Source organism: Symphodus melops (assembly GCF_947650265.1).
Source record: "Symphodus melops genome assembly, chromosome: 15".
In the NCBI taxonomy this organism is placed as follows: Eukaryota; Metazoa; Chordata; class Actinopteri; order Labriformes; family Labridae; genus Symphodus; species Symphodus melops.
Genome location: NC_136705.1, coordinates 20365674 through 20379454, shown reverse-complemented (window position 1 = coordinate 20379454; position 13781 = coordinate 20365674). Strand labels below are relative to the sequence as shown.

At 40.2% G+C, this 13781-nt stretch overlaps 1 protein-coding gene across 3 annotated transcripts in view; it reads left to right on the top strand.

Annotated features, from left to right (window-relative positions):
* The first annotated feature begins 3019 nt into the window (after positions 1 to 3019).
* Positions 3020 to 13781, top strand: part of LOC306836051 (E3 ubiquitin-protein ligase MARCHF8-like) — an 82444-nt gene continuing 71682 nt past the window's right edge. Inside the window, exon 1 of one of the 3 annotated variants that reach the window (XM_079362951.1) lies at positions 3020 to 3149. The gene's annotated coding sequence lies outside the window, so the exon portion shown is untranslated. The other 2 variants (XM_079362953.1, XM_079362952.1) reach the window with 2 other exon arrangements.

The window sequence follows — 13781 nt, the reverse complement described above, 5'->3', positions numbered from 1 at the left end:
TTAGATTCAAAAACAGGGTGTGGTGTTTGAAAGACACGAGTATTTACAGGTCTGGAAGGCAGAATTAAGTGTCTAGTGTTCCAGATTTGTCTCACTTGAGGGTCTAAAAGTCTGAACTTAATGGAAGTGTAACGCTAAATCTCTCTTTTCACCTTTCCCAAAGTGCATTGGGGTTTTTTTTTCCTCATAACAGTGTGCTTTGTTTATGTGGATATATTCAGGGTTTTTTGTCTCAGTATCTGATATGGTTTCTTTATTTAAGCCTTTTCTTCAGTGGAATACTTTCTTGTGTTTGCAGTGTCTCATACAAACAGAACAAACCAAATGTCTATTTTCTGCTTCAGAATTGTTACTTGCCTTTTGCAACTCTGCCAAGTGCTGCAGGACCATATTTTGCATTGACAAAAAAAACATATTTTTTCTCTTTCTTTAAAACATGACTTTGAGAGCACGAAATTCAGCTAAACAAGGCTGGCTGTGGTATTCAATACTGTGATGTATACAGACCCAGAAAGGTTAAATTGTATTGTAACAGTTTGCCCATTTCAGGGTAATAGGGTATTAGGGCTTTTTGACATTTGCTGTAACTTTAACCTCAAGACTGTTGATTTACTATATGCGTGCAAATCTGGTGCAAATGGCATAAAAAGGAACAGTGATCACAAGTTCAAACTAGTACTAGCAATATGACAGAAACTTTGATTTATCCCATACAGAAAAAATAATAATTTTACCAGACCAGCGGAACGGGGCTATATATTGAACGTTAACAATATTGTAAATACAGCCTTATAAACAAAAAGTGAAATGACGTTTGTAATAGAAAGGAGGAGTCATACTAAACCTGTAGCACATGTAATTTAACTTTATTGTTAATGGTGTTGCAATAGGTAAAAATGCACAAGTAAAAGCTAAGGTGAGTGGGAAAGCATCTTATATCACAACACAATCTGTTGTTCTCAATCCTGTGTTTGAAGAGTTGAGCGTAATTAGTGTTTACTCTGCTGAGTCATGTGTTCACATGACTGCAGGGATCAACACGAGACAATAAAAGTACCAGTCTGACAGGTTTATGTACCAGGTGAGAAACAGAAAGGTACATGATGAAGCAACAACAATCTTTTACCTTCCCATCCCCTTTACTTCCATTTCCATCTGCTGACAGGCCCACTGACCTCCAAGGACCGGCACCTCTTATTTACCTGTCTGCCTGCTCTCTGTTTGTCTACCACCCAACACGCCTTTTTAATCTGTGTTATCTTTTGCTGCTTCCTCTCTCTGAAAACCCTGTTCTTGTTAACCTCATGGGATTGGCCAAATTAACCCCCTGCTTTAACGCAACAAAATCCTTCCTGTTAAACACGCACACTGTTCAAATTTGTTGACTTTTTAGGTGGGTTGTTTACATCCTTCAAACTCAATTTATTGCCTGTTTGTCAGGATCTCTATTTGGCTGCTTTTATAGTCTAGTAATAATCCAATATTTGAGTTTCTAAAGCCTGAAATGCGATGAAAAGGCTGTTTTGGTATCAACAAGACAGCTTTGTTTCACTCTCCTAACTCCATTTGAAACATGAAAAAGCTACATCCTAATCCTTGCACGCCATGTTGCAAGTCTGCCTGTATCTCTCTAACGCAGAGACACATGCATGACAATTTGGCAGACTCACTTCTGAGGTGCCCACATCGTCCAGACAGAGCACAGAGGCTCCGTTGTCCCACCCTAAGGATGGAGTGACGGACTGTGAATCAGTAATAAGCCCAAACACAATGACAGGTTTCACAGAGATAGAGCCGAGGCTTTGAGTCAACAGAGGATACATTCCCTCCTTTAATAAATTAGCCTCTCCCAGCATACTGCACTCTGAGTTAGATTGTGGAGTTACAGTGCATTATGTGATTCGCTCAAGTCTGGGTAGTTGTTCAGTACACAACAGACCATTCATAATCTGAAATCATGACTGATCAACTAGAATATTTTAACAGAGTTTAACAGACTGAAGCTGTTTTCTGATGGATATTATGAACTTTAGTTAATTTTAGTGCAATTTCAAAATGACATTTATTTTTGTTCTTTGTCACCATTAAAAATTGCCTTTAGAGTTTGACATTTAAAAATAACTTAGATCACAGCGAGGATTTGAATGAGAAAACCGATGCCACTCTCTTACCATTAGTAAATATAAAACCATTGTATACTGCCAATTAGAGAAAAGGTTAGCCTAGTTTAGTCTCGAAAAACACGCACTGACTAACACAACATCAAGCTCATTAAATAACACATCATATATGAAGTGTAAAATGACATTCAGTGCTTTGTATCGAAGGTAGCCGACTTTTTTCCTGGCCAAGAGAAACAGACCGGCTTTTTGCAGCTAAACTGTTGCAACAAAGCCTAATTAGAATGAAAACAGAGTATTGTCATTTTAAACTGAGTTTGTGTGTATGTAATAAATAAATATAACAAAAAAATGTGCAGATTAGTTGAATAGTGGTAAGTAACTTCAAGAAAAGCGAGGTGGGCCATTACCCTTTATCTTTACTTTGGACTACTAGGTATTCACCTTACAATATTCACTAAACCAAGCATAGCAAAATTGCCAAGTAGTTTTTTTTTTAAATATCAAAACTAGATATTAGATAAAACTGTATCTTTCAATTTTCACCACTAACAAGTACATAGGCCATTCCCAAAATGTAGACATTTTAATTGAAGGTTTCTAATTTGATTAGCAAATCATCTTTTAAGCACTAGCCTAACACATGATGCTTGTCCATAAAACACAAGGAAGACATGTGGCAATATCAGCATTAATTATGGGTTTCAGGGTCATTTCCATATAATAGTTTAACTTTTTTTTTATTATGTGAGCTTTATAATTGACATATTATCTATCTATCATGATCATTACAAATAGGATACCACCACTCCTGCCATTATTACTGTCTAGTAACAGCATCCCATTCTTCATTAGCTTCATCCTGCACAGCCATGAAGACGCCCGCGTGCGCCGCCTGTCCTTTAAACGCATTATTTCGCTTACATTTTTTCACTCCATCTTAACGCGGAAGTCAATGACGCACCACTACATACAGCTGCTCAGCGGGGAAGGAAAACAAATCGTCGTCACTCGGTGTCAACCACAGCGGTGAGTGTCTTCTCTTTTTGTGTTACTTGGATCATGGAGGAACATTTTGCTTCAGTGCAGTTACGCGTTCGTGCGCACTGAGAGCTTCCTCTGCCCTCCGCTGCGCCTCGCTCTTTATTCTAATCTACCGGAGGCGGCTGACGCTCGCTCGGATGGACGGACGTCTGGACTGTGCTTGGATGTGAACGTGTGAGAATTAGCTCGTTTGTTTTCCCTAATCACCGAGGCGGTCACCGTAGCCTGTTGTGAATAAAGGTAGGTTATGGGAATTCAGTTTATTGTAAGAGACTGCATGCATGGTGCGCTCCTTCAGCAGACATTCAACGCGTTTGTGTCAGCTGAATTGTCTCCTGTTTGTAATAAATTTAGAGCTTAGGTTTTGTCAATTCAGCATTCAAGGATGGGGGGGAAACGTGATGTTGAATGTGTCCGAGCAAGCCTTTGTTAGTCTACTTCAGCTTTTGAAACGCTTAGTTTGTGGAGTTAAAGGGGACAGCAGCAATGCAAATATAATCATTGCATTCCTGCATACATTATGCATTTGTCAATTAAACCATTCTGGCTGTCAAGGATGCCTTTTGAATTGAATCAACTGAATTAAACGGTAGACAGTGTGATACGACAGCTGCTCTGCCTCCTCTGAGTTCCCATACTGGATCAATATTGATTTGGGTGTTAACGGTCAAATTTGCATGGTGGACTCTTCAGGCGATCTCAGCAGCTCCCTTCATCTATCAGGGCTCTTCTTACTGTATTGTCACATTAACTGTAGACTCCCGGTCTGAGTAGCACACTCCGGCCGGATGTCCCTTTACTATGAGCCTTAATAAACCCAAGCACCCCACGTATAGCCGCACTGCCTCCACAAGCTACCAGCAACGTCTTCTTGCACAACCACTCTCAGATAAGCCTATAAAATGCTGCTTTGCCTTTCTAAATGGTTCTTCTTTTTTTTTTTTTTTTACCCTACTTTGCCCCCAGACACAATAATCAATGATCAATAGTAAGAGTGGCTCTGATGTTACACCCTGTCCTCTCTGCAGGATCAGCTTTCCTCTGTTTGGTCCACCAAAACGCTCTGCTCCTGCTATAAAACCTGCTGCATAGTCCATGCATGTACAGTATAGGCTTCTGCATTTGCAGCTTGTTGAACCCCTTTAACATTTCCCCCTGATTGAAATGTGTCATTTGAAATAAATCAAGTATTTCACAGTGGAGCTGTAAGCCAAAAAAAATGGCTAATTAAAATATTAAAATTGAGTGTAGAGCTAAACACGCATGACTGGTTGGTTGGCTGACTGGCTAGTAAGTGGTGTCACAGGTATTTAAAAACGTTTTTTCAGAGGGAGAGCAAACTCTTTACTCGCCCTCATTCCAGGGAAACCAGTCTTGGCTTCATGTCAAAATCAGCGTCTTGTAATGCCTTCCTCTGCTGTGATTCAGACTTTAGCGTGTTGTTCTGCTATTGTCAGGCAAGAACCAGCTGTGTGTGTGTGTGTGTGTGTATGTGTGTGTGTGGTGGTTATGTCTTTTCCAGTGTGCTTTGAAATGGCGAGGTCTTGTTGCGATAAGAGGCCTTATTGTCCTGTTGGTATCTGTGAAGTGTGCATGCATAAACGTGCAGTAAACACAATGCTTATTCTCTCAGCGTTGTGCTGCTGTGTAACTAATCCCGCCTCGTCACATGGGATTACCACATATAGATTGGCTTCTTCTGCACACACACACTGTTTAAGTTTCTGGCACAGTAGAGTGTTTGAACAATGGCGACGGACTGTGGCCTTTTGTAATCTTGGTTTGAGTGGAAAAGTAAAAACTTGAAGATGGGGGGAAAAAAAAGCAATTGGGGACACTTTTGACCTACAGAAGCAGGAAGAAATCGAGAGAGGTCAGACTTCTATTCATGAGCCGCCTTCAACCTGTCCAAGTTTTCCTGTTGAGTGCACAGATTTAATATTATTAGCGGAATTACAGCAGTGACATCAGATGTTCAGGGTTGGATCATAGCAGACGGTTAAGAAGGAAACCAAATCAAGTGACTTTTGACTTTTACTCTTAGCGGTCTATTTATTGTCTTCTTGAAGAGGGGATGGAAAAAGCTGCTCTATTAAGGTGTCTTTATATATATAAAACTGTCCTATGTGTCCACTATAGACTGTATATAAATATGGACGTAGCCTCAGTGAAGTCACCAATGGGTTTCTGAGGCCCACATTTGCATGTCAAACTAACTTTTGGTCAGCCTAGTTAAAGGGGAGTTGGGGTGAGCCGTACGCCTCCTTACAAACGGCTACAATGCGCCTGCAAATCAGTCACATGATCCACATCCCTCATTATAAAAAACTACCGGTGTTAACCATCATAAAATCTAAACAGATGAGTTAGTGTAAAGTTTACAGTCTGTCCATCTTTCTTCAAGAGCTGATTTTCTTCTTCTTTTGCCTCTAAACAACATGCCAAACCTCTCACTTAAGAAAAGAAGTGACAAGTTCAGAAATAAATTACTGTCATAGCCACCCATAAAATAAAAGTACTGGCAATGATTTTTTCTCCTTCTCTTACGTATCTCACACATAAACCAGTCTGCTCCTCTCCCTCTGCCTTACACTCCCTCACCGTCTGACTTTGTGCCCTCTGACAAAGAGGGATTTTGCTGGTATCAACTAGCATCCAGCCTTTATAAGAAATCTCATCTATTCCAGACACCGAGCTGTCCGAGCTGTCGGCGGGCTCTGAAGTCGTCTGTCGTCCTGACGGGAGCGACTGTGGGGAGAAATGAGAAAGTAAAGCCATGATGATGATTTTGAACGGGAGGAAGAGGGCGACTGTCTGTTAAGCAGCAAGAACTGGGAGCAGGGGAGCATGCAGTCTTAACGGACTGAGCCATTGTGTGCCTGCAAATGAACTCATACTTTGTGTCCTGAGAGATACGTTCAGAGGGAAGTAATTGAAGGGCAGAAAGAATACCATCAAAAGTATCTGAAGGCTCCCATAGTAGCTTTCTGACAATTAACTGCCGCCATTGTTTGACACAATTGGTTGTGACGGTGAAATGTGCCTCCCACATATTTTACAATATGGAGCTGAGGAACATTTTGACAGCACCTATTGTGCTTCTCTATAGAGGTTTCAATCAAATTATTTTGTTCAGTACTGCCAGGAGCATTTTGACTTGTAGAAAAGTTTGAATAAAGGACGTTTTTTAGTCTGGTTCTATTCATATTGAGTTTATTCCAATGTAAAGCACTTTATCTTCTTAGAGATCCAATCCAGCTTGTTTCAAAGGGTTTATGAGTTCAAATATAACATTTGTGTTTGTAGCGCCTTATGGATGGAGAATTTTTGTCGGTGATATTTACGGTGAGTCGATTCAATAATCAGTCTGCATCTTTTCATGATTTCATCAGTTATAAAATCGGTCTGTTGTGCTGACACAAAAACACACCCACGAAATGAATGAGGGCAACTGAATCAGGAATAAACTGGCCGAAGAAGTTGTTGACAATTTGATTGAAGTAGCAGAAGACGGAAAGGTTGGCAAAAACGTCAGTATTTAAACACTGTGTGTTTTAAAAAGACACAGTTTGGTGGTATAAATGATCAGTCCTATGATCATTTATACCTCTATGAATTTTGAACAGTGTCCAGGAGTTTTGGTAAAAACAGAAATGACCTTTCTAATCCAAGCAACACCAACGACTGCTCCCATGTTTTAGTCGCCTTTTCCAGGAGTTTGTGTGATGTTAAGGAAGTCATCATGAAAGCAGTCATTACCTCGCTTAATAGACTTCCTGCTTAGCAAGTTGTACTTTCCTAATAGGACTTGGGCTGAACTAATTAAAAGTATATTAAGAATATCACCACCATATGGTCGCTGAAACCGAATGACAGTTTTCCAGCGCTCTGACGACTCCATGCAGTTGTTCTGCTCTGCCTCTGTTATCTGAGCCTCGACTATAATCGCATGAATACGTCCCGCGCTTGTCTCGTTCTGTCAGCGTGGCTCGGCTGTAATGTAATAACATCATAAAGGTATCATATGGTGTCGTTTCCCTTCCACTCCCAGCCCGGGCACTAACTCAATCCTGACCTGGTCTGCTGCTGTGTCTCAGGTCTCTGTCTGCAGAGAATAAGAGTATTGATCCGCTGTAATGACTTCCTCCTGTGGATGATGTCATACAGCCTTGTGAATTAAACTTTTTGGTATTAATGCAGAAATACACAAGTTATTGAACAACAGAAGAGTATTGATATTTCCTGCAGATCTTCCAAAACATTCTCTACTCAGACTTGCAGTGTGTCTCCTTCATATGTGTGTGTTGCATGGGTGCAGTGAAATCATAATGCATGGCATGATGGGGGTAGGAGGGGGTGTTCTGGATAGCTGCTATACATCAGCCGAGCAGAGGTGCTGGCTCAGCTGAATGCACTGTGAGATGGCACTGCAGCAGGTAGCGGGCTTTGGTTGATGATGTCATTAGAGATTTCACAGTCTCTCAAGGTTTTTGTCTGCTCGTCACAACACATCAGACAGAGTGTAACACGGAGGTGCGTGTTACTGTACCGAGAAACAACACATTAATCTGCACGGACAGTGATAAAGAGCTGATCTTTTGAATATTTTGTCAGAATGATAAATCACTGCTCTGTTCTTAACTGCAGCTGCAGCACATTTAAAAGCATCGCTGGATTAAAAAAAAACAACAACTTTAATTCACAGATGAATTGTTTTAAATATGTTTTTAGAAAGACGCCGTTCTTCTAAAAACCTATTAGTTCATTTGGTAAATAGTGGTGAGGTTGTCACAACCTTTTTTAGTCTTATGACCCCTCTAAGTGAGCGAGCCCTGCACTCAGTTGATGATTTTTCATTCATGTTTATGGTCTTGTTCTTGTCTCAGTATTGATACCCAAATGTCTTGAACCCTATAAATACTATGTGCAATATTGACAACCATTGTATAGACCACTAAGTGTAAATATTGTTTTATGTTCCATACTTTAAGTCATTTGTGTTTTGTCATAGCTTATTATTCCACCTGGTACTTATTGCTTATTTTATTATCTCTATTCTGATTTATTTTACAGTCTTAGTTATTTCTTTACTTCTGTACTGTGATTTTGAGCAACAGCAACAACCGAATTTCCCCCTGGGATTAATAAAGTATTTCTGATTCTGATTGTCTTGGCCTTTGGGCACTCAACAAAGGGACAATTGATAAATGAATGAAATAAAAATGTTTGGGTTGCAAGTCTGCCGTTTAGTAATAAGAAAACGTTTTTGAGGCTTAGCAACAGTAACCAAGGTGGATGGAGCTTAGGTTGCGTAACGTAGACTGTGAAGGCCACAGGTTTAATTCAATCGTTTCATCTCCCCACCGATAGAATGATGAGAAAGTGACTCTATATTTTATTCATATTTTATGTCTTTGTTGAGCTCTGTCAACTGTCTCTCAGTCCACTATGTGACCACAGCGTTCCCCTTTTCTATGAAAAGACACATTTATTCACACTTACATAGCAGAACATCACATTATATTAGATGTGTTTTTTCAAAGCTTACAAAGTGTTTACTTACCTCTGTAATGTTTATGTCAACTTTGATTCATGTGAAAAATGTTATGAAGAGTCTTTTAAACTCATGTACATTAGACCTGCATGGTGCTTTACACTTTGTCGAGAGGTGAAGCCAGGTGTGGGCCCCCCGTGAAGTCCATCCCAGGTATCCTTAATTATGATTGGCTTATGTGAGACTTGTGTTGAATTGCTGTTGTTATCTTTGACATTTTAAAAAAAACTTTAACTTGTGACTTCAGAATTTGATATTTTTTGTCCTTGTAGAATTAACCTGAGAAGATGTAAAGGTTGCTGTTATCTTGTGTTACTTAAAGTTAGGGGTAAATAAATAGAATACTATCTTTATTCACGTTTGGGCTCACAAACTTCAGGTCGCCCCTGTAAAAGTCTTTGGGGCCACCCCAGTCTAAAACACGAGCAGGTTTTTTTTAAGCATTTCACAATTAATGACATTTCTGAAATTCATACATCCGTTCTCATCTCTTGTTTGAGTGGAAACAAAACGTGGACCTTTTAGGACAGGTAAAGAGTCACTTTAAACATTCTTTCCTATTTTTTCAAACTTTAGATTTTCTTACACAGCAGCTAATTTCCTAAGTGTTTGTTTTTGGAGGCTTTCATGGAGTAAAGAGAGCCTGACAGGTCCTAGAATAATCATAAAAATAGTAATGATAGTTGTGACCCATGAAGGCTCAGTGGCATATTCATTCATATCGTTTAATGCAATCCATTATCTATCCCAAAGCAGCATTCTATAATCCAAAAACGGTTATGTTAAACTTGACCTTTCCGTGTGAATGCATTTATTTATTTATGAGTAACTGTTATTTTCGCTGATGTTACGCATAATTTCGACCCTTAGGCATTTCATTAAAGTTTCTATATTTGCTTTTTAGCGGCAGTGTTTTGTCTGTGTTGCGAACTGGAGGGGAGAAATGGATAATTAGCCTGAGCAGCATCAGCATCTGTGGCCGGGCAGACGAAGAAAAGAACAACACAACGTTGTATTTTAAACAACATCTGTCATCCACTCTCAAGCATGTGCCACGTATACGACTCATGAAACACAATCAACTCAAAATGTGTCATCCACTCTAATCTTTGCAAACAGCACAGATCAAATCTGCTGCTTTATCGTGGATTTCTCAACACGAAATGATTCATTTTTATAACTCGTTTTGACCATTAATGATATTTAGGTACCTCATATTGTTCCATGCTGTTGCTTGTGGGGTTTTCCTTGTCAGAGGAGGCTTACTACGGCAATTTGAACTTTACGGTATAGTCATGATTCAAATCTCATCAAATGATAAACCCTTGTCAGAAAATGTCCCCTGTTACAGCACCAAAAATAATCCCAGCTCTAAATAAATGTCTACTGTGCCTCCACTGTGGGCCTTTGATCATTTAAATCCATCCTCCAGAGAGTGTGTAGCAGTTTTTTAATAGGCTTTAAATAATTAATTCATCCTGTTATTGCTTCGACAAATTGGTTTTGTGCCAAATGAGATGAAGTAAGTTTAAAGCAGTAAATTAGTTTTAATTGCAAATATTTATTTGATTTCATGAGTGGATGTTGCAGCTGTTGTCACTGGCTGTGATCACTTGGACAGCTGTGGTGACAGTGACACTGTTGAGGTGGACAGCGGCAAAGATTGTCTGAGATGGATCCGCTCTGAAAGCTTCAGTGTGTCCAGGGAGGGATTAAGATAGCAGTTGTGTCAGGTGTCGCATTATGAGGCTAACATGACACTATGCTGCTACATGTGACAATGTAAGGAGTTGAAATGAGGAAATGTGGTGATTATAGTTGCATAAGCACATGTCTTTTTATCCTGTCTGAGGAGATATTCAAAGCTCAACACTTCTTTGTGTTTGCATGAGTCAGTGAAGCTTGTGTAACTTGTGCATGCTGATGAACACAGCTGAGGTTAAGTTGTGTTCAGGCGTACAGAGTAAAGGTGGGTAACCTTGGAGCTAGAAAGGACTCATCTAAGCCATTATAAAAGAGGAGGGATGTGCGTGTGGAGGATGCTGGGTCACTTGTGTCAAACCAAACTGACATCTGTTTTTTGTTGCTTACTGTTTGGGTGCATTTGCAATAAGGATAGAAGTTGGGTGTCACGTGACCGCACGTGACAACACCTATGAACATAAGCCGGCATGCAGCTGCATTCATTATCTAGTTTTCATAATCTTGGGAAGCCAAAGTCCTACTTTTAATTAAGGTCAATGTATTGCTCAGCACTTTGATTTAGAAAAATAAGGGACAGCTAATTGTCCTACGCTTTAGCTGTGTAAAACATCTTGTTAAGGTATTCTCTCCAAACAGATCCAGTGCACTGGAGGAGTTGTGTTTGGCCCAATGCTGCTATTTTCACACAGTTAAGTCTACAGCATACAGTAAATCCTGCAGTGTCACACTTCACCTGCTGTTGCATCTCTCAGCTTTGAAAGTGCTTCATTAAAAACCAACAGCAGGCAATTAAACAACTTTCCCCAACTGCCTCGTCTCGCCAACTTGACTTGAAACTGAATACAAATCTTTACCTGTGTGTGCATATAAGTGCACAAAGGTTTGTTTCCGGGTTTGCCAGCAGTGCTCCGCCTCATGGTCACATAAATATCCTCTGACGGCTGTTTGGGATTAGATATGACTTTGATTTGGACCTGTGCAGACTGGGAAAGCTTTTTGATAAGGAGGTCTGGTAATTTGCCAAAGTTTGGAGCTGTGACTTTGAGCTTTCTCTTCTGCTTTACAATGTGAACTGTAGCACAGAGAGACACGTGTGTTTTGTCTTCAATCTGAGCCACTGCCCAGTCTAACAATTTCACTTCCTTTCTTCACACTCTGTCTTTTGATGTGTTTGCGCTTTCCTTTCCAAATATTTTATTTTGCTCGTCGAGGGAAATCAGTGCTCCTCCATTCTTCTTTTTTTCCCCTCTCTCATCTTCCTCTTTCAAAGTTGTATTGAGCATCGTCCTGTCAGATTTCGTAGTCATGCATGCATTGATACAATGTTATTTTTGATACAGGATTTCTTGCCCTGTCATTGCTGCTTGGGAGGTTGTCGAAGAGAAAATTAATTCCCCAAAGTTTTTTTTTTTTTTTTTGTCTCTGAAAGTATGAAGTGTACACTTCTTCTTTTGAACTACAGCTGCTCTGGCTGCTTACTGTCTTCACTGCTGCAGTCTTCTGTCTGTAAAATGTTGACTGACTGCACCTCTTGCTCTGTGAAGTTTTATTGAATATGAATATTACTGTCAAATCTGTTTCACCTTGCACAATTTCCACCAACTCAAACAAACTTATAAATTGAAATGGGGGTAAACCTATGTCTCCTGACCACTGCACAGTCAGTATTATCACCATAACGCCCCATGTCATTGCGGTAGCATGTCAGTCTTCAGGGACTTGGGTTGAAAACCAGAGGTCTCGCCACTTCAAGTCCTGGTACGGATCAAAGAAGTGTGGAAGTTGGGCAAGGCACCAAAAACCCCAACATCTCTGGCATGTAGCAGCCCCACTCTGACATCTCTCCATTAGTGCATGTCCGCAGGTCCTGTTTGTCCACGTGTGTATTCAGGCCTGTGTGTGTGTGTGTGTGTGTGTGTGTGTGTGTGTGTAGCATTTCTGCCAATAACAGAATGTAAACCAGAATTTGCCTTGGGGAGTAAATTTGTCTCTCGTGTCATGCCCAGCACAACTGGGACATGTAGACTGGAGGAGCTGGGGAGGGAATCCTTATTCTTCTGTTTAGAGGACGACCGGCTCTACCCCTGAACCCCATCTGTCTCTAATGATATATTTTCACCTTCAACATGTCCTGGTGCAACTCCCACACCAACAAACACTGAAATAAACTCACCCGCATTAATTAGGCCAGCAAAATAATCTGAACTGTACACTCGCTCTGAGATCACAGAGAGCCCCTCTCAGCCCCTTCCACTCCCTCCAGTTACTGTCAACAAATCACAGTTACTGGCCCCCAAAACACCCTGCGTTCCCTCTGCAACAACCAGCCGAACAATAGATGCTGCACACCTCCTGTTTCTATCAGCACTTGTTTTTATCAGTCTCCTTTGTTGAACCGTCGACTTTGAGTCTGTTATTGTTTGAGCCTTTTTAAAGTACAATTACTGACACTGTTAAAGCCAGTCACTACACACTATGGTTTATCTGTCTTTCTATTACAATGATGATAAATGTAAAGATTGAAAGGTGGCAATGCTGTTTTGGTTGCGGGGACAAATAAGGGCCATAAAGTCAATTTTATTTTAACAGTAGGGCGTCTAGAGTGTCTTCATTTAACGCTTACTCTTTCTTTAGGGCACAAGTACCTTGTGTTTATTTCATGATTTTATTTTTATTCAATAATTGTCTATCTGCCTTGTCTTCTTGCTTTAAATAAGATAAAATGACAAGTATTGATTCATAGTTACTTGAATCGACGTGGTCACGGTCATTATCCAAATCAATGTATATACTTAATACTTTAAGTATATACTTAAAGTATCGTGAGGTTCTGGGAAATACCCAGCACCATAAAACACATCATCTTTTATTGCTTAATCGGCATGAAATCGAAAGAGTAGAAGTTCCTGTTTTATTGGACGGACTATGTCTGTGTTTAAAAAGCTCCGTCTTTCCAGAGGTCGGGGTAAAACTGTTCTTAGAAGAGACGATGAAAAATTCCAGCATTGAGGTAATTTTGATGCTTGCAAATGAGTTTCATGCTTTGAGATTTTTAGCAACAGGTTGAGCTAGGTTAAAGTATTTCGACTGGAATTGAAACAATATAAAGGCTCTTGTGGGGGAACCTGTAGGGATGGATGTTGAGGGGAAAGGTGAAGGCAACTCGCCGATTCCTTCAAGCGTCTGGCATCTGAGTCTCTGCATGTCATCGCACTAAGCTGGGGAATTGTGTCAAAGTATTTAACTGAATTTGAAAAGCTCACTTCTTTGTTTCCACAACTCTGACTTCCACAGAAGTCAGAGTTGCTATTTCGGTCACTGTACTGAAACTGAAACATTTACTGTAAGTGAAGCTCCTT